General features: G+C 36.9%; 1 non-coding gene across 1 annotated transcript; it reads left to right on the top strand.

Moving 5' to 3' along the window:
* Nucleotides 1–3,092: 3,092 nt before the first annotated feature.
* On the top strand, nucleotides 3,093–3,199 carry LOC142873127 (U6 spliceosomal RNA). The gene has a single exon (XR_012921176.1). It is a non-coding gene; the product is annotated as a U6 spliceosomal RNA (small nuclear RNA).
* The last annotated feature ends 17,158 nt before the right edge of the window (nucleotides 3,200–20,357 follow it).

Raw genomic sequence — 20,357 nt, 5'->3', positions numbered from 1 at the left:
CAATTTAAAGAGAAGTGTAAAAACCAGGAACCTCCTTGTCAACATTTAAAAACTCTTCTGCATCCAGAGGGCAGAAAAAGTTAAAGAGCAGTTCCAGGGCTTAATTATAAGAGTAGAGCTCCAGAGAGAATGAATTCTCAAACTGCACAAATCTTTTATGCCAGTCAGGTGTATATGATTGGGAATAAATGGGACCTTGAACCTCTTCTTCAAGGCAAAAGGGTTCAAGAGATTCAGTATTTTCTAGCATATAAACCCAGACATCCTCATTCCGTATCTTAATGTAGACTCCTAGGACTCCAAAGCAAGGTCATGCATCTTTTGAAAAGAGCACATTCTAATAGAAACAGAGCAGATGACTATGTATGCATAGACATTAAGGGATCATGCAGCCAAAACTGCCCATCCTAAGCTGAGTTCTGTCAGACCCACCAAAGGTGGGAGGACCCAGCAGCAATCCATTGTAAAATATAAGCAGTTAATTTGGAGCTTGGCTTGAGCAGGGCCAGAGAGCACAAATAAGACCCTGGTGTCACCCACTGCCCATACACTGGCTGCTCTCCCTCATCTCACACCTAGGTCATATGTGTGGTCCTTTCAACCAACTAGTGGAGGGAGAAAAACACTGAATTTGCTTTACAGGTTGGTTATGTTGACATGTAAAACCTAACAGGGATGGCCCTGGAAGAATCAGTAAGAGTGAATCTTCCCTGTGAGCAGTACCTTGGACAGTTCACCTAGTCACTCGCTTTGTGTGGAAAGGGAAGTCCCTGAAGAGTAGACAGTGTACAAATTTATGAGTAATGGGATAACTTGGCTGCTTGTTGAAGGACCTAGAAGGAGAAAAATGGGAACATTGGAGACTTATGAGGTGGGAGGTTCATCATAGCATACATTGTGATAGCTTTGCGATGTGTCAACTTGGGTAGGCTGAACTACGTGCCCTAGAATGCCTTTCTAGTGCGTTTCTAGTCAGGGTGGACTACAAGAGAGACTCTCTCCTCAGAGCTGAAAGATGGAATGGAGGGAGCAGCCATTTTATTGTTATTATTCACCCATTTATTCAATCGAACATTATTCCAGGTGCTGCTATAATGAAAGCATCTAGATGTAATAATCAAAGTCCCAAATCAGCTAGTTTTGAATTAATCAAATGAAGAAGATCCTGAGCAGGCCTAACTTGATGAGGTAGAATTCATTTAAAGAGTCTATGCCCTCCCTGAGGTTCAGAGACCCCAGGCAGCAGAGGGGAGGAAAATCTGTAAAAATATCTCTACATCCTGAGATTTCTGCACTCACATCATTTTTGCTAAGATGCCAGCTCATTTCACTCATATAAAGCAACATCTGGGCCTGCAGCTGCTCTCTCTTCAGTTTGGACCTTTCCTTCAGTTTCCTTGACTTGTAAGCCAGGTGCATGCATAACTCTCCATGGTGAAAGGCCCTGGCTTCAGCACTGTACCCTCATCACCAAGGCTAGAGGCACCAAGAACAGACAGGGACACCAGGCTGTCCTTCTGGGGTTCCAACTCATGCTCCTGGTTTCTGGCATGCTCACAATCTTCCCTTGCTGACTGACTGACTGTGGTCTTTGGGCTCCAACATGAGATGTGGAGACAGCCTTCACATTGTATAAGCCAACTCTCTGTAATAAATCAAGGGGCAGATGGGCTAATGTTCTAGAAAGGAAGGCAAAAGAGTTAAATCTATATTTGGCTTCGCTTTGTCCCCTGAGAGATTTGTTGATTTAAATCTGTGGTTGAGAGATAAGAATGAAGCAGAGGCTGAGAGGCTAAGAGGCTGAACAGAGCTTTGGGCAGTTTCATAGAGCTTGGGGCTTTCATAGAGCTTGCTTCATGGCTAATTGCAAGAGAGAGGCCCTGGTAAATACCACCAGCTTTCAGTTGTTGGCACTAAGAGCTACACCTTATAAATAAGAGTATGCTAAATATAGACTAGCTTCAGGACTAAAACCAGGTTTGACTTGATTCAATTTCTGATTAGATTAATGTGCCTAATTGCCTGCAGAAGCAAAAGGAAATCTTTACTAGAGGAAGAAAAGACGATGAGCCATATATTATCTTCAAAATTTAAGGGAAAAAAACATGCAAACAAAAAGAACCAGACACTTAAATTTAAAAACTACAACTGAGAAAACCATGAAAAAAAAAAAAAAAACAACAATGAAAACAGGAGGTATAGAATTGCATAATCAGACAGGGATTTTGTAATGCTGATGATATGTTAATGACAAGATAGAAAACAATAACAAATAATAAAATTAAATTGATATTCTAAAACTGAAAAAAAAATAAAGCAAGTAGAATTCAATGTATGGATGCTTGTAATAGATTAGCAACAGCTGGGGAAAATTTAATGAACTAGAAGATATGTCCAAGGGAAATATTCAGAATGAAGTACAAAGGGGCAAAAAGACAAAAAAAAAAAATGTGGGAAAAGGACATAAGATACATAAAAGACATGATAAAAAGTATGATTGGACTTCCACAGAAGAGGGGAGCAAGGATAGAATAGAATATATGAGTACACTGGTATATGAGTCTAGAACTTTTTCAAAAATTTCCAAATCAAGATATCAGTCCACATCTCAAAGATATATTTGTATTGCCACATTCACTGCAGCATTACTCACAATAGCCAAGATATGGAAACAACCTAATGTTTATCAACAGATGAATGGATTAAAGAAATGTTGTATACATATATGATGAAATATTATTCAGCTTAAAAAAAAGAAGAACACACGGCCATATGCAACAACATGGAGGACACTATGCAAAGTGAAATGAGCCAGTCACAGAAGCACAAATAGTGCATGATTCCATTTATATGAAGTACCTAAAATAGTCACGCTCATCATAGAAGCAGAGAGTAGAATGGTGGCTGCCAAGGCCTGGGGGTATAGGGAAATAGGAAAATGATGTTCGGTGAGTATAAAATTTCAGTTATGCAAGATAAGTTCTAGAAATCTTGTGTACAACACTGGGCCATAGTTCACAAATACCATATTGGGCACTTGTTAATAGAGTAAGTCTCGTCTTATGTTCACACCACAACTATAAGGATAGATGGTTCTCGCTTCAGCAGCACATATACTAAAATTGGAACAATACAGAGAAGATTAGCATGGTCCCTGCACAAGGATGACACGCAAATTCGTGAAGTGTCCCATATTTTTAGCTCTGACTCAAGGGGGGAGGGGTATGTAACCTTAACATTTGTACCCCCATACTATGCTGAAATTAAAAAAAAAAAACAACTATAAGGATAGATAGATATTCCATTCCACAGATTCAAGATATACAATGAAACTTATGCAGGAATAACAGTAAAAAAATAATCTGAGTACATTGTGTGAAAACCAAAACAAAGAAAATATTACAAGCAAGCAGAGAAAAATAGATGCCTTATCTTCAGTGAAACAGAAACAGGACTTAGGATGATTTCTCAGTATAAACCATGAGAGCTAAAAGGCAATGAAAATGTATCTTGTAAAATACTAAAGGAAAATAACTGCCAAATTAAGATGCTATAGTAGTCAAAACACCCATCAGAAATAAATGTAAAATGAAGTCATTTCAAAGAAACAAAACTAAAAGAGTTCATCTATAGCAGAACCCCATGAAAGGAAATATTAAAAGGATTCTTTAGGAAGGAAAATGATCACAGTTGGAATCTCAGACATACAGGAAGGAAGAACAGCAACATATGGGTAAATATGTGGATAAATCTAAGTAAATATTAACTTATTAAACAATGGTGATAATTTCTGTTGGATTGAAATAGAGAGAAATAACATGCAACTTGAAAGCACTAACCAAAAGAAAGCTGTTGTAGCTTTAATATCAGACAAAATAGACTTCAAAGTGAGAAGTGTTACTAGAACTTAAGGGAGACACTTCACACTTTCTACAGATAAAAGGGTCAATTTACCACAAAGATATTAAAAATTTAAACTTATATCTACCTAATGACATGGCCTCAAAATATGTAAAGCAAAAATTGGCAGAACTAAAAATAGAAATATGCAAATCTGCAATCATGTTGGAAGACTTATTACACTTGCCTCAGTAATTTATAGAACAAAGCAGCAACAAACATAAAGAAGATAGGACCCACTTGACCTAATTGGCACATCTAGAACATCTGAACTACAAACTCTGCACTCTCAAGAACATGAGGACCATTTACCAAAGTAGGTCATATATTAAGTCAATCTATTTCGTAAACAAAGATGAAAGTATCTTAAAAAGAACAAATTGCCAATCAAATCCAGCAATATATAAAAAGGACAATACATCATCATGTTGGTTTTATTCCAGCAACACAAGCCATGCAAGGTCAATTTAATATTTGAAAAACTCAATCAATTATTTACCACATTCATAGAATAAAGGAAAATACATGATAATCTCAATAGGTGCAAAAAAATTAATAGACTCTCACATTAATTCATAATTTTAAAAGATGTATAATAGTCTAGGAATAGAGGGGTTCTTTTTTATCAGATAAAAAGTATCTACAAAGCTCCTATAACAGATATCATATAGTAGTGAAATATTGAAACATGTCCACCAAGATTGGGAATAATATAATGTTTCCAGAAATAAAGTAAGACTGTTGTTAGTGTCAGATCACATGATGTGCAAATGTAGAAAATCAAAGTGTCTCTACATAAGCTATATTAATCAATGTTATTATAATTATGTGAATGTAACAAAGTCATTGAACTGAAAGGTCAATGTAAAAATCAATTGTACTTATTTCAGAAAAGTAGGAAACTAAAGTTTAAAAAGTAAAAAATCTTAAAGTTGAAAATATAGAGTATATGCCATGTTCTTGAGTTGGAAGACTCAAATTATCAGAGATATCAATTCTCCCAAGATTGGTCCATACTTCAATGCAATTCCAATCAAAATCTCAGTATGTGTTTTAGGTCAATGTCTATTAACATCCGGGCTTATTACAAAAGTAAGATAAAGTGCTTATTCATAGAAGAATAAGTAGACCAGTAAAACAATAGAAAATCCAAAATAGACCTACAGAACTATAAGACTTAATTCATGATAAGGATGGCATCACAAAGCAAAGTTAGCACAAGTCAGGGAAATAAGATATTCCTTTTAACTAATGATGCCGGGCCGATTAGATATCTGTATGAACACAAAAAGAAAAATGAATCTTGGCCTCTAACTCTAAACACGCAAAAATAATTTCCAGGTGAATTGTAGATCAGAATATTAAAGGAAAGATTAAAGCTTCTAAATGATAACATATAACTATCTTCATGACATCGGGATTGGGAAAGATAATTTCAAAAGGACACAAAAAGCACTAATCACAAAAGAAGATTCATAAATTATACTACACTCAAACTGGGAGCTTTAATTAGCCATAAATTGAATGAAAAATTAGCCAGAAATGTAAAAATATATTTATAATTCTTAAAACTTCAAAGGGCTCATAGTGGAGACTCATGTATGTATAAAGAATAACCAAAATTTGAAGAGGAATAAGAAGATATTCAATAGAAAAGTCAGCAAAAAAAAAAAAAATCTAAGATGCACTTCAAAAAATGGGAAAATCCAGATGGCCAATAAACGTTAAAAAAGTGATCAACTTCACTGGTCATCTGGAGAAACACAAATTAAAGCCACAAAGAGATTAGATAGCAGAAGCACCAGAAAGACTAAAGTTAAAAATGACTGGCAACATCTAGTGTTGTTGAGCAAATAGATCTCTCAAAAACTGCTGCTGAGAGTGTAAACTGACACAACTACTTTGAAAATTGTTTTTGGAATAGCTGCTAAGGTTAAGCAGATACAGACCCTAAGACCTAGCGATTTGATTCCTAGTTATTATTAGGTTTTAATATTCATTTTTATTTTTATTTTTACTTTTATTCTGAATGAGTACATGAGGTGTTCTGGGCCAGAGACAGATTTTTTTTTATATTACCTCACATTAAATAATAAGTGTGTTGTCTACCTTACTCACCTTGTCCCAGGACTTTTGCCTGGGACCACACAATGAAGCCAGTAGGAACTTTTCATACACAAGTGGCAAGATTCTCCATAAGCCACAGGGACAAGGAAAAATGATTTTTGTTTCTTCTCCTGAGAGTGTCTTCTCCTGATTCCATATTTTTGATATGGAATAAAATCTTTCTAGAAGTCATATAGCCAAATAGTCCCTCTATAGGACTCTTTGAAAACAAACGTATTCATGCATACGACTGCAGTTTCCCTGATGCAAAGCTAATCCAGGCGCATACCCCTTTAGCTTTAGGGGAGATGAGGGAAGTTTTATCATCTTTTGGATGAAGCAGTTAGTTCCTTCATTAGGCAAATAACCATCGATAGATCTAATCTTTAGGGTATGTGAAAATGTTTCTAAGATATGTGAAAGCAAACTTTCTCTAACTTTAGTGTACAGTCATGTGTTACTTAACAAGAATACATTCTGAGAAATGCATCGTTAGGTGATGTCAGCATTGTGTGATCATCACGAAGTGCACTTACACAAATCTAGATGGTACAACCTACCTGCACACCTAGACTGCATGGTACAGCCCATTGCTCCCAGGCTACAAACCTATAACTGCTGTACTGAACTCTGTAGGCAATTGTAACACAATGGTATCTATTTGTGTGTCTAAACATAGAAAACATTCAGTAAAAACACAGTATAAAAGATAAAATATGTTATTTCTGTATATGGCACTTGCTATGAATGGAGCTTGCAGGACTGGAAGTTGCTCTGGGTGGCCCAGTGAGTGGTGAGTGAATGTGAAGGTCTAGGACATTACTATACACTACTGTGGACTTTATAAACATTGTACACTTAGGCTATACTAAATTTAGAAAATATCTTTTTCTTTCCTTAATAATAAAGTATATTTTCTTTCTTTACATCCTTACTCTATAAGCTTTTTTTTTATTTTCAAAACATCTTAATTTTTTTTTTTTTTTTTTACTTTATAAACATTTTCGTTAAATACTAAGACACAAACACACACATCAGCGTAGGCCTATGCAGGGTCAGGATCATCAATATCATTGTCTTCAGTCTCCACGTCTTGTCCCACTGGAAGGTGTTCAGGGGCAATAACACGCACGGAGCTGTCATCTCCTGTGATAACAATGCCACTTTTCTGGAATACCTCCTGAAGGACCTGCCTGAGGCTGTTTTACAGTCCACTTTGGTTTTTCTTTTTATAAGTAGTAGGAGTACACTCTAAAATAACAGTAAAAAAATAAAATGTAGTAAACACATAAACCAGTGACATAATCATTTATTATCATTATCAAGTAGTATATACTGTACATAATCGTATGTGCTATACTTTTATGACTGGCAGCACAGTTGGTTTGTTTACACCAGTGTCATCACAAGCTCATGCATTGTGCTGTGATGTTACAATGGCTGTGATGTCACTAGACTATATGAATTTTTCAGCTCCGACATAACAACAGTCTCATGGGACCACCATCGTATATGCGGTCTGTCTTTGACCAAAACATTGATTAAGTGCTGCATGACTATATTTGTTTCTGTGGCTAGGACTTTTTACAAGGACGCTGAAAAATCCAGGAATGTTTTTTTCCCCAGGTTATATACCCAACAGAAATGCATACACATGGCTACAAAAGCCATGTTCAAGAATGTTCACTGCAGCATTACTCTTAAGGGCCCAAACCTGGAAACAACTTGCATGTCTATCAACACTAGAATAGTTAATTATCTATCAGCGCATAGTGATACAACAGAATTCAATATGGGAATAAAAACCAATGAACCCCTCTACATGCAATAATGTGGATAATTCTCACACACGGCTTTAAACAAAAGAAGCCTGGCATAAAAGAATATGTTATTCTAAAATCCCATTAAAATAAAATTCAAAAATAGTCAAATCTAATCTATGATGTTAGAAGTGAGGATAATGCTTACCTTTGGCAAGGAAAATGGGAACAGTGGGTAGGAGGAGATACCATTTGGGCTTCTGAGTATTATTTGTAATCTTAATCTGGGTTGTGATTGCATCGGTGGGTTTATTTTGTAAAAATCGAGCAGTTCAATTATCACTTGTATACTTTTCTCTATATATTTTATATTCAAAAATTTTATCCATGGCTTCTTATATGTTTTGTAGGAAACAAATGTATTTTAAGAAAAGAGGGAGAAAGTTCCCATAAGGGCTGAGCAGTTCTCCCAGAATTCAAGGTCAACAATGTACCCTGGCTTCTGGAAACACTAACACTGAAAGTAGAAGGCAGCATAACCCAATGTTCATATTTCTCTTCTACTCATCTCTGCTTCTTGCTACCTGTCTCTCCATTTTTTTTTTTTTCTCTCAAGTCTGCTTGGCAGACTAAGACAGATGAAGTAGTAAGAGTAGTTAAGAGTGTGGTTAATATTGTTTGTTCCTAAAGGGTTTCCTTAATGGAGAGTATATAAGATTTGAGATTCTCCGTTTGTTTTATTCCCAGTAGGAATCAGAACAGAGTGGATATTTTTAGGCTGCATGCACAGTTAGGGCAGGCATTTATTCTGATCAGTGTTGCCCATTTCACACCTCTCGTTAAATATTGTGAATATGACTTCTGGCTTAGATTTTTTTAATATATAAAAAGAAAACCCTCATAGACACTAATTATAAATTTAAACTTTAACTTTTCTGTAATGAAAACATTCTGACCATTGGAAGATTAAAATAAAACAATCTGACAGCTTTCTACGCCAAGGGGACTGCAGCTGATAGCTAGTAAATTGAGAGAGATCTCTAATGTTCCGAAGCAATTTTCTAAAGCCCGAATCATTCCTTCACACACCTGCAAAAGATTCAGAAGCCCGTGGGGAAGTAAACATTTATTTCAAAAAATAAACTTTAAGGTTTGGAAATAAAAACAGACAAGCTATTTTCTTATATAAGAAAACGTGGCTCTGTGCTACCAGAGGAACAGTAAGCAGAATTTCCAAGAGCAGAATAAACAGGTGACAACTCAGTCTGAGACATTCAAACCAAGTGAACTACAGAACAAGTGTCGTTTACATCCATTAAACACAAGATAAGCGGGGAGAACTAGAAATGAAGAGACAAGGATTCCAACTGCAGTTTTGCCACTGACTATATAAATTTTCTTTTCTGTAAAATGGGAATAAGAACTCCCATGCTACCATGAGAAACAAATGATCAAGGTGAAATTCTTCCAAAAGAAGTAATAGAAATTATACTTGTAATTACAATCTTCGGAGGCCTCTTTTCTTTTTGTCTCTTTCTCTTTTTCCTTATGTCTCCTCTTTTCCTTTCCCTTTACATTTTTCCTCCCTCCTTTTTCTGCCTTTCTCTTTGTCTTTACCTCTTTTCTTTCCTTCCTACCTTATCTGTCCATGGGACATCATTTTAACTGACCGTATAATCTGTATATTTATATTTCTCTCTGAAAAATCAAATTACTTCTATTTGTTTAAGTCCCACAGTTGATTTAGTTTCAATGACTCATTAGTTTCAATGAGTCCACTGATTCACAAGAGAAAAATAAAAAAGTTTTCTTACCCTGGCCTAAGAGAATCATTCTTGGGTTTATTGAAATGAAAGAGTCAGTTTGTTAGTGAACAATATTTCAGGGTCACAAGGAACCAACCTACTAGTGATTTTCCTTTCAGAGACATTGAACCAAACACCACCTCATTTCTTTCAGCTGCCCTGTGTTCTACCCTTGGGTGAGTATGTATCTAGCATGCTTCCCCTCTCTGTCCACTTTCTGAATATTAAATGAGATCCTAGGATCTCTGATCAATGTTAATCAATCAATAAACACTTCCTTAGCATTCATAGTATGCAGAGCTTGTATTAGATCTTTGGAAAGTTGGAGTCAGAAAAGATGTGGTTTTTATCTCAAATATCTTGCTATATCTTTATACTGGAAAAGAGTATATATAATCTTACAAATAGGAATAGATACATTTGGCTTCATTCACTCTATTTGAACAAATTATATAATCATATACAATTATGGGATACACAGTAATGTTATGATGTACAGTCGCATGTGTAATGACAGGGATACATCCTGAGAAATGCGTCATTAAACGATTCTGTCCTTGTGTGAACATTATGGACTGAACTTATACAAATCTAGATGGTAAAGCCTATAATACACTTAGGCTCTGTAATGTAGTCTGTTGCTCCTACAATACAAACCTGCCCAGCTTGTTACTGTACTGAATATTGTAGGCAACCATAACACAGTGATAAACACTTGTGTATCTAAACTTATCTAAACATAGAAAAGGTACAGCAAAAGTATGCTATTATCTCACAAGACTACTGCCATATATGCAGTCCATTGTTGACCAAAACGTACGCAGCTCATGACTGTGATTAGCTACTTGCCAGAAATCTACATGTAAAGGGTCCAGAGCCACTTCAGACTCATGAAGTCCAAACTCAATTTTCTGGGTGTCTCTCACTTATTATAATGCATCCGTCTCTTAATTGGTCTACTCTGATCCATTCTCAGTGCCCAGGGCTGGACAGTATTTCTAAAATACAAATTTGGTCTTAAAATTTTCCTATTTAAACCTTGAAAAGTTTTTCATTGCTCTTAGAAAAAGTCCAACTTTTTTCTTTCCCTTTTTTCTTTTACGAGATGATGGTTTATCTGGTCGTGGCTAACCCCTACAGACATCTCTTTTGATCTCCTGACCTCTCATTTTACATCCCAACAATACTGAGTTCCTCTAATTTCTGAAACTGAACACACTCTCTCTTAATTCTGGGGCTTCACTTTCATTTGCCCTCTACCTTGAACACACTCTTCTCCTGCAATTTATCCTACGTAAGACCTTCCCCTTCTTCCGGTCTCAGATTAAAGTCTTCCTCCTCTGAGATGTCGTTTCTGATGACCGAGATGCAGCTTAGATATCTATGCTCTGTGCTCCCCTTTGAAGATCTTATTCCACTGAGCTGGAATTGCCCCTTTACTTACTTGGTTGTCCCTCTAAACTGTAAGATCCATGAGAGGGAAACCATGTGTGCCTTGAATAATGTACTATCCCAGGAACTTGGCAAGTAGGGTGCAACAGATCAGAGGAAAGATGGATCAGAACTGATAAAAATTAAGTGAAAATGAAAGAGGAAAAAACCAAGAAGGCAACTTAAACAGAGAGTTCTGGGTGCATGTGAACCACAGAAGGAAAGCTCAGCTAGAGAGAGGGTGCACAATTTGGATTCCAAACAGATAGAGAGAAAATGCACAGAAACTGTCTACCTGATTCAGAGGTAATGTTTGCAAGCTGATAGCTAACTTAGGGGCTGGCTTAGGCACTGTCAGTTTCATGGCTAAGTCTAATTCTCCCTTTTCATTAAGACACTTTCTAAAAGAGTAAGATTATAATCACCTAAGAGATCACCTAAAAGATTTTCAACTGTTTACCCCTTCTGAGTCTTTTCTTCAATTCCTCAGCTCATTCTGAGCCCTAGGAGGGCTCAAACCACCACTCAGAATTAACATTTATATTTAGATAAAACAGACACACACACACACACGCACACACACGCACACACAAACAATAATAAGAGACAGATCACTATGGGATCTTAATATGTGACTAGTGAATTTAAATGACAATACAGACTGGCACAGTGTGCTTTCCAGTTTAATTAAGACATTTGTTCAAATAAGTCAGTGTTCCTATCTTAACTGGCCGAGTCAAATTTACCTACCTATGCAAATAGAGTAAAAAAATAAGAAGAAAAGAACATTATTTATTAAGATTATCAACTTATTTGTTAAATAACTACTAGATATATCTCATCAGACTGTTCATGTAACTTTAATCATAAATTTCTAAAGAGTGATTGAATCTTCTGCTCAATTTTGCTACTATTAGTAATCAGTTGATATGTAAGTACAAAGCAGAGCTCTATTAGCTTTCATAAGGCTTATCTAAAATGAAATCACTTTTCTCATAAGGACCATTATTTAAATACGTATCATCCTGGAGAGTGGCATGAAGCCATTATAGAATTGTCTCTAAAAAGAAATTGTTAAATTACTGAAATTGGATAATGTTAAATAAACTCAATATATTTTTTATTTGTGTGTGTTTTGTTCTATAGCGCCCCAGAGATCAATTTTATATATTTATATGAATGGACTTTTGCTAAGTCAATATCTGAGAAACTGACCAATGTTCAATAATCATGTGCAAATAAATGTTGAAGCATTTAACCAAAGAAAGCAAACTGCCTGGGGCCCACTTTTTACAAAGGATCCAACAAGATGAGAAGACATCACTGCAGGTCATGGAGGAGAGGGTCCTTCTGAGAGTGGATGGAATGTTGTTCAAAGAAGACATTCTAGAGCCCAGGATCTAGAGGACAGCTTGGCCTACTGCAGAGCTTCCTGGGGGGGGGGGGGAGGAGTTGCCACCCCAGGTACACTGAGGAACCAGGAGAGCTATGAGTGAGGACATCCACCAGACACTGAGGCAGAGGCTTCTAAAGGAACCCTCCTCTTTTTCTAGAGAATCTTCAGCATAGATAGGCTGCTTTTGATTGAAATCTTTTTAAAAACGTGGCTTAAACCGTCTTAAATTACAAAGAGAATTTATTGCCTCATCTAAATGAAAAGCCCAAGAAAAATTAGGTTTCAGGTAAGTCTTTCTCAGTGGCTTAAAAAAAAAAAAAAAATGTTGCACAGACTCAAGTTTCCATAAAAAAAAAAAAAAAAAAATGTGACCTGGACTCAATTTCTTTCTCTCTATTTCTTTGCTCTGCCTCCTCAATATAGTTTCCATTTTTCTTAAGTTCTTCCTAAAATAGCTTCTGCATCTTGCAGAATCCTACACAGTCCTCCACAATTTACCCTGAATTTCAGGTTCAAAGTTCAAAAAAGTGTGCCGCATGAAGAATTCAAACAAAAATATTGACTTTGAGTTTCATAGGATTTTTTTTGGCCACAAATGGCTTAACCAACCCCTGTAGCCAAGGGAACCGGACATGTTGATTGGCTTAAGGCAGGTAGGTTCTCAACGAGGAGCTGGCAATGGGTTCCATCTCGCCGAAATCAAGAGGTTGGGAAAGTGTGGGGCAATTGAGAAAGGAGGAAAAAAGACTAGATTCTGGGGAAGCATCTCAGAAGTATCCTATTTCATATCACTTCAGCTACAATATTTGGAATGAGAAGTAGGAAATGTGTAAGATATAAAGATGAATATGACACCGTCACTGCTCTCAAGGAATTTAATCTGTTTGGGGAGGCAGACATGTACATAATTTCCTCAGCAAGTCATGTAAGCAGATTTGAAAAATATGACTCTTTTATACAGCTATATTGGAGGTGACTGCAGGACAATTGGCAGTGAACCCTTCTTGCTTCATGTCCAAGTTTTCCACATCCTCTACATGGCATGTTTTGATAAAGCAGGAAGCTTTCCGAATATTGTTAAATTGTTGTAAGGAAATGGGGAGAGAAGCAAGCATTCTCATTTTAAATTATTAAGGGTTTTGTGAAACCAGTGATTGCCATGGATAACAATACTCATTAATTTCAATTATCTTCTATGTTTCGTTCATAGTTTTTTTTAAAATTTAATTTAAATAGCTGTCATTCTTTCTCCAGCATTATGACTTGCCTATCTCCCCTCCTGCTACTGGTATTTTTAAGCAATGACAAAATTACATTAAAAATTCAATCAAAATGTCTATTTTTTATCATTATTTGACTAGAATGATGAATTAACTGTGAAATATGGCATTTTCCCTCAGCATGAGGAAAGATATTAGAACCTATTATCAAGATTCACAGGGTTTCTCTTAAAATCCCAAGTCCTGCTTGTGTTTTATAAAGTCACGTTTTCTGTGGCTGGTGCATAACCTAAGCATGTGGTTATTTCACGAATTGTCAAAACATGTGTATTTTATAGTACTCTGTTAAGGTTTTTTAAAACATAATGGCACACCAAAAGCACAAGCAACAAAAGCAAAATTAGACAAGTGGGATTACATCAAACTAGAAAGCTTCTGGACAGCAAAGGAAACAATCAGCAGAGTGAAAATGCAACTTATAGAGTGGGAGAAAATATTTGCTAACTATATGCCTGATAAGGGACTAACATCCAAAATATACAAGGAACTCAAGAGCAAAAAAAAAAAAAAAAAAAACAACCCAAACACATAATTACAAAATGGACTTGAGTAGACATTTCTAAAAGAAGACATAAAAATAGCCAAGAGTATATGAAAAGATACTCAACATCACTAATCATCAGGGGAAGGAAAACCATTATCACAATGAGATATCACCTCCCATCTGTCAGGATGGCTATCATTAAAAAAAAAAACAAAAAAGATAATAAGCATTGGTGAGGATATGGAGAAATTGGGACTCTTTTACATCGTTAGTAGAAATGTAAAATGATGTAGCCACTGTGGAAAACAGGATAGTAGTTCTTCAAAAAATTAAAAACAGAATTATCGTATGATCCAGCAATCCCATTTATGGATATACAGCTGATCCTTGAGTAGGAAAACCAACACTGTGTGTAGTCAAAAATTCAAGGATAGCTTCTGACTCCCCCAAAACTTAACTACTAATGGCCTATTGTTAACTGGAAGCCTTACCAATAACATATACAATATATTAATACATTTTTTTCCTTTTTTTATTTTTTCCAGCATATCATAGGGGTACAAATGTTAAAGTTATGTATATTTCCCTTGTCCCCTCCCCCCTCGAGTCAGAGCTTCAAGAGTGTCCATCCCCCAGTTGGTGCGCATCATACTCATTATGTATGTATATACCCATTCCTCCCCACCACCTGCCCCATACCCAGTAGATGTTATTGCTATATGTCCACTTATGTGTTGATCAGTTAATACCAATTTGCTGGTGAGTACACGTGGTGCTTATTTTTCCATTCTTGGGATACTTCACTTAAGAGAACAGGTTCCAGCTCTATCCAGGAATATACAAAATGTGCTAAATTACCGTTGTTTTGTATAGCTGAATAGTACTCCATGGTATACCTATACCACATTTTATTAATCTACTCATGTATTGATGGGCACTTGGGTTGTTTCCACATCTTTTTTTGTATGTTTTATGTATTATATACTGAATTCTCATTCTCAATAAAGTAAGCTACAGAAGAGAAAATGTTATTAAGAAAATTTTAAGCGAAAATATATTTTACTATTCATTAAGTAGAGTAGATTATCATAAACGTCTTTATCCTCAGTATCTTCACTGAAAAGGACGAGAAAAAGGAGGGGTTGATCTTAATTGTCTAAGGGGTTGCAGAGATTGAAGAAAATTTGCATGTAAGTGGAACCTCAAAGTTCAAATCCATTTGTTCAAGGGCCAACTATACACCCAAAAGAATTTAAATCAGTGTCTCGAACAGACATATGTACTCCCATGTTTAATGTAGCGTTATTCACAATAACCATGACATGGAAACAACCTAAATGCCCATTGACAGATAAATAGATTTTTTAAAATGTGGTATATCTATATAATGGAATATTATTTAACCTTTAAAAAAGATGGAAATCCTGCCATATACAATGACATGGACAAACCTAGAGGACATGCTGTGAACTAGGCCAGTCACAGAAGGACAAATACTGCATGATACCACTTATATTGCATATCTCAAATAGACTCACAGAAATAGAGTAGAACAGTGGTTGCCAGGAGCTGGGTGGAGGGGGAAATGGGAAATTGCTGTTTAACAGCCATAAAGTGTCAGTTATGCAAGATGAATATTTCTAGAGATTTTAATCTGCTATACAACATTTGTGCCTATAGTTAGCAATACTTTATTTGTTAAGAGGGTAGATCTCATGGTAAATATTCTTACCACAATTAAAAAAAAATAGGAACAGACAGAATAAGGGAGGTCAATGGGCAAAAAAAAAAATTAAAAAGACCACAAAAGGCAAGATTAGTTCTCTTATCAGTCTTCATATAATAAAACAAATCCATTTAAGATAAATATTTTCTGGAAATATCATTTTTGCCTTGAGAAAATTTTTGAAGCATGGTGCATTTTCACTGTGAAAAATTAAATAAATACTTTTTTAATTGATAAAAATAAGAACATCTCATAGACTGTTATGGGAACCTAGCAGCGGGCTCCCAACATCAGAAAGGACCCAAGCTTCCTTACTGTCTCCTAGTACTAGTCTTCAGGATATCAGACCTTTTAAACAGGAAAATAGAGATGCAATAAACCCCTGAGAATGAGTAAGCTAAGAATAGGCAACCTAAAAAATGTCTGCAAGGAAGGGCAGGAAGGGCAACTATGGCATACAGATCCAAAGGGATAAGCGCTCACAGGGCTATCAGCCTCTGGGTTGAGAACAAGCAGAGAATGAAAGAACATGACTGAGAACAGGAGGATGCACAGGAAGGGTGGAGCTTTTGATGGAGGACCCTCTGTGCCACATGGGAGCACCGTTGGAGGAGAATAGAATAAATATCCCACCTTCTGCTTCTGAATCTGCAACCAAGGATGCATACGATTTTAGCTAGGTGATGCCAGAGGCCAATAAACCCTTATGAGCTTAGTTCTGAAGCTTTGGAATTCATACAAGGTGGTCCTGCTCTCCTTCCTCCTATGGAGGAAGATTATTGCTCATGGAAGACCAGAGATAGAAACATATAAATTAAAATGCACAGTCCTCTTTCATCCTCTTAATTAACTCTGAAACAGATTACAGAGTGACCCTCTCTCATGTCTAAATTGTTTATCTGAGCTCAGAGTCAGTATTGTGACCACTACATTTTTCTTCCCATCCACAACACAAAGTACCTAGTGCCTCTTTGGGGAAAATTTTAGTCTCTCCTGTTGCTTGAGTATTTCCATGTTAATTTTACCTAATGTGTGTGCCTATTTGGTGATTGTTCATTGATCTGCCTGCCCTTCAAATTCATGTGCTTTGGCCAGCGATGCCTTAAATTCCTGAAATTGTAGTTTACCAGAGGAAAGAGAATCTGCCTAATTCTACCTAATACAATATCATATTTAGATAAGAGTACTTAAGTGTTTTTAGTAAAAGAAATATTAAGGCCGGGCGCTGTGGCTCACGCCTGTAATCCTAGCTCTTGGGAGGCCGAGGCGGGCGGATTGCTCAAGGTCAGGAGTTCGAAACCAGCCTGAGCAAGAGCGAGACCCCGTCTCTACTATAAATAGAAAGAAATTAATTGACCAACTGATATATATATAAAAAAAATTAGCCGGGCATGGTGGCGCATGCCTGTAGTCCCAGCTACCCGGGAGGCTGAGGCTGAGGCAGAAGGATCACTCGAGCCCAGGAGTTTGAGGTTGCTGTGAGCTAGGCTGACGCCACGGCACTCACTCTAGCCTGGGCAACAAAGCGAGACTCTGTCTCAAAAAAAAAAAAAAAAATATTATAAGCAATATTATGTCTCAGAATTGTTTGTTCATGATATCCTTTAGGAGAGTTCTACTGTTCACCTTCCTTTGCATTACCTTTCTTTTTTTTCTTTGAGACAGAGTCTTGCTTTGTTGCCCAGGCTACAGTGAGTGCCTTGGCATCAGCCTAGCTCACAGCAACCTCAAACTCCTGGGCTCAAGTGATCCTTCTGCCTCAGCCTCCCGAGTAGCTGGGACTACAGGCATGTGCCACCATGCCCGGCTAATTTTTTCCTATATATATTAGTTGGCTAATTAATTTCTTTCTATTTATAGTAGAGACAGGGGTCTCCCTCTTGCTCAGGCTGGTTTCGAACTCCTGACCTCGAGCAATCTGCCCGCCTCGGCCTCCCAGAGTGCTAGGATTACAGGCGTGAGCCACCGCGCCGGGCCTGCATTACCTTTTTAAAACAATTTCTCTCGTTCCCCAATATGAGAGGACAAGAAGCAACAATCCTTAAAGGGTGAAAGGGGAAAAAAATAAACTCAAGGTCCCCCCCCATCTCTGAATGTGGCCCTTGTCCCAGAACTTCTCTGGGTTTCATTTCCTCCACTTGCATCGCAGGCAACATAGTTTTTGTAAGACACAGGCTTCCCCTGGGAATTTAAGATGGCAGCTTTGTAGTCAAGCCACCAACTTCCAAATCTTTGCATGTCAGAAGATTATCTCTTTTTTTTATAATCTCTTATTTTACAAATGAGGGAATTGAGATCCTTAGAGGTTAAATGGCTTGCTCATGGGGACACAGCTAATTAGCAGACTTGCAGACATCATTCATCAACCTTAAAAATGTCCTTTCAGTATGTTGTCAAGTATAACCTATTACCCTCAAGAAAGCTCCTTTCCCAAGATCTAGGAGTTACATCAATACTGTCCACCTTCCTTTATAATTAACTTTTGTTTTATCTCTCTTAATAGAGTCCATAAAGTAGAGGACAAGTAGCAGAAGGTATTTTTAGCCTATTACAGTTTCTGTATGTTATTAAACCAACTTTAAAACAATGTAAATGATTTAAAATAAAAAGAAGCTATAGTCCCACCAACATAATAAAACTGCAGCTACTAATTTTATGTCCCTTCCCAAACTTCTTTATCTCTACGTATTGGACAGTGCCACTCAATATCATAGATTTTTCTCAATTCTTTGTTTTTTTCTTCTCAAGCCCAATATTTCCATGTTTTCTCACTCCCTACAGAAAGAATCATTCATATAATTGATTGTAGATGGCTGTAGTACAGTATTTGTTTGTTCGTGTATGGATGTTATCTGTTGTTCTATTTTCTTCTTTTAAGATTATGTGTTCATTTCTTTTTTTTCTACAAAATTCTGCCCCAAAAATGCTACAAAATGACTGCATGATCATGGAACCGTAGGATAATTAACCTTTCCCCAATTTTGGACACTTTCCAATTTTTCATTATCATGAACAATACAGAAAAGCACACATCTGTGCAAGTAGAACAGCAGGCTTTACATAGGAAACCAAGCCTGTGTCAAATATCCTCACACCAAGTGAAAAATCTGATATAAATTTACCTTCTACGAAATGAAACATGCAAATATTGAACATTGTTTTGACACAGCATATACCTGCTTTGCTGTAAGGGGGCTGAGGATAGAGTAAACTTCTCTGGGAAATATTTAAATATCTTCCTTGGACACCAAGACCTTTCTATTGAACTCTAAACTGTATAAGGAAATATCTCCTTTTCTTCAATTTGGAATGTTCTTGGCATTGGACTGTGTTTCCATAGTGTCTTATAGGAAAGCTGACCAGCAGTGGGGGGATACAAGACTTACTTGTTATTTTTAAACAGCTTTATTGATATATAATCCACATGCTGTGTATAATTCACCAAAAGTGTACAATTCAATGGTTTTTAGTATATCCACAAATACATGCTACCTTTGCACAGTTTTAGAATATTTTCATCACCTTGAAATGAAACCACACACCCCTTAGAAATCCGCTCTCTCGATTTCCTCTCCCCCAAACTGTAAGAAATAACTAATGTACTTTCTTTATCTATAGATTTACCCATTTGGACTTTCATATGGATGTAATCATGATATGTGGACTTTCGGGTCTGTCTTCTTTCACTAAGTATAATGTTTTCACGGTTCATCCAAGTTGTATATATACTGTGTTTCCTCAAAAATAAGACAGGGTCTTATATTTATTTTTCCTCAAGAAGACACCCTAGGGCTTATTTTCAGGGGCTGTGTTATTTTTCCCTCAAAGCCTCAGCTTGCAGCATGCACAGGATGGCCGGGACCTGACAGGAGGAGCCGACCTTGTTGGTGGGGCTGCCTGCACCTTTCCAGTCACCTCTGGGATAGGAGCTGTCACCATGGGACAGATGAGAAGGGCTACTCATCTTCTTAATGCTCCTCGATGAAATGCATGGGTTGTGTAGATACACTGCATAGCCATGCCCAGCACTAGGTCTTATTTTCAGGGTAGGGCTTATATTGTGCAAATGCTTAGAAATCCTGCTAGAGCTTATTCTAGGAGTAGGTCTTATTTTCGGGGAAACATGGTATTAGTATTTCATTCCTTTATATGGCCAAATAATATGCCCTTATAAGGTATGATGGTTAATTTTATGTATCAACTTGAATGGGCTAAGGGATGCCTAGATAACTGGTGAAACATTATTTCTGACTGTGTCTGTGAGGGTGTTTCTGGAAGAGAAACACTAGCACTGAATCAGTAGATTGAATAAAGGTTACCCTAACCAATGCAGGTGGGCATAATCCAGTTGGTTGAGCATAATAATAGAACAAAGAGGTGGAGGAAGCATGAATCTGATCTCTGTTTGAGCTGGGACATCCATTTCCTTCTTCCCCTGGACATTAGTGCTCCTGGTTCTTGGGCCTTCA

This window comes from Microcebus murinus, chromosome 9 (assembly GCF_040939455.1).
Source record: "Microcebus murinus isolate Inina chromosome 9, M.murinus_Inina_mat1.0, whole genome shotgun sequence".
Lineage (NCBI taxonomy): Eukaryota > Metazoa > Chordata > Mammalia > Primates > Cheirogaleidae > Microcebus > Microcebus murinus.
The sequence above is the reverse complement of the archived record's forward strand: the minus strand, read 5'-3'. Positions and strand labels throughout refer to the sequence as shown.